Source organism: Arachis ipaensis, chromosome B03 (assembly GCF_000816755.2).
Source record: "Arachis ipaensis cultivar K30076 chromosome B03, Araip1.1, whole genome shotgun sequence".
Taxonomy (NCBI): Eukaryota; Viridiplantae; Streptophyta; class Magnoliopsida; order Fabales; family Fabaceae; genus Arachis; species Arachis ipaensis.
The window spans coordinates 126994377-126996586 of NC_029787.2; positions in this window are offsets into that span (position 1 = coordinate 126994377).

Genomic DNA, 2210 nt, shown 5'->3' on the forward strand with positions numbered 1-2210 from the left:
CTATTTATTTTATAAATTTCTATGACTTTGTAAATTTTCATCAATGTTCGAGTTAGTAACTTAAACTATAAGCAATCATGAGGTCTAATATAAGTGGTCATTATTTGAGTTTAAGTGTCATGTTTCAAGTTTGGTTTTTAAAAGTAGCAGGCATATAGTATTATAGTAAATTTTATGCTCAACCCCTATCAACTGAAAGATGATTTCGGGTTAGGAATTAGTAGTTGGCTCCCAATTAACATACCAAAATACAAGCAGACATTGAGCACATTGTGTGTCAAGCAGATCAGAAGCACTTTACTTATTTTCTTAACTCTGCCGAAAGTGATTTTCTGGTGGCCACAAATTAAAGTCACAAACCATTGCCATGTTGCATCGCCTATTGCGGGGTCTATAATAATTATAAACAAACTTGAACATTAGTTAAGTTTTTAATTTGTCTATTATTGCAAATCTACGAAAAGTAAAATGTATCATAAGATAAAGAAAAGAAAACTTTTTTAGTGCACAGCTACATTAACGTAATAGGCATTGACCGTGAGGGAAGAATTGAGATTCGATCTCTCAGAGATATATGATTTATGTAGGGATATTACCTTTTTTTTTTTTAATCAAAGATAGAAAGACTCAAATTCGCAACTTCTAAATGAATATGGAGAGATTATGCCATTTGAGTTACAGCTATTTGGCGGGATATACTTTTTTTTATTAGCTTAGTTTTTGAGAGAAATAATTTTATAATATGATTCAATGTTTGTTTTTATTTATATTATTATATAGACTAGACAATTTTTAGTTTACATCACTAATTGAAAATTGAAGAAATAATATTTTGTAATTGAAATTATTTTAAGGAGATAAAAATTGCTTATTGAATATCGTTCCAGGAAGAAGACAATTAACATATATAGTTAAGAGTTAAGACTTAAGAACTAAGATACTAGCTACTATATAACAAGGGAAAGTCTTACTGATGATTGACGAATAGTGAAATTCATCAGTGTTTGTTAAAACTTAAAACTAAATTAATGGACGATGTTTATCTTTTATTATCTAAATTAATATAAACTTGAAAATTTTTGGACAAACAAATATATTTACTCCATTTCAAGACATTTTCATTAAATTCTCTATTCATTATCAGTCTTATTTTGTCACCCAAGTCAAATTTCGTTGGCAACAACTATATTCTAAAAAAAAACATAGAAAACCTTTTTTTATTAAATATATCAACAATAATGAAGTTGATATAGTAACGGGGCGGTGATGTAAGGGAATGTAATAATATGGTGATGACGTAATAGTATATATATATAAATATAATATACTATATGGTGCATGTTTGATTTTGAATTTTTTTAGAAACTATTTATTCCTTGATAAGATTGTGGAAGGAAAGCAATTAAGTTTCATAAGGTGTTTCATTTATGATCTCTCCATTTTGGGTCGAGATTATAAAGACTGATCTGAAAGAAAATCTTTAATCTCATATATTCTACTAATTAAGTCCCTGACCATGTCACTTTTTCTAGATGGGAGAAAACTCTACTCATCTCAATCTTGATTCCCTGGCAACTGGTCCAAGTCAAGAATGGAAAGGTTCAAAGGCTCTCTAACGAAGCAGTGAACAAAATATCTATCAAAATCAGCTCAGAGAACATACCACTAAAATTATTTAAGAAAATATATAGAAGGTTATTCGTATATTTAACAATTAGTGAGAGCAGTTAACTTTTGCTTTTAATTTATCATAAATGGTCAACAAGCTAAGGTCACTGCCATGCAAAGGTATTACAAAAGTTTATTAATAAAAGAATGGAGATAACTCTACTCATATTGATATAGTTTTCAGACTTTAGACCCCAGTGACTTAGGCCTTCCTCGCTTAAAAAAAAAGGTGGGGATAGTCGAAGTCAAATAATGGAAATAATGAAAAGAAACAAAACCAAATTGAGACATGGTCCCGTTATTAAATGGCGAGTACCCAATATAGATTAGTACTAAATTGCCACTAGCCACTGCATGAATCACTCCAAAAACCAACATCCCCAATAAGGGGTCAAGTTTGGAGTTCTCCTTAGTACGTCTCTCACCTATCATGTGTGTATAATACATTAATTATCAAATTAGTTATTTGTGATTTAGCTAGCGTTTAATTTTTAATATATAATATTTTTGCTAAAATAATCAAGATGATGTTTGATAAAATT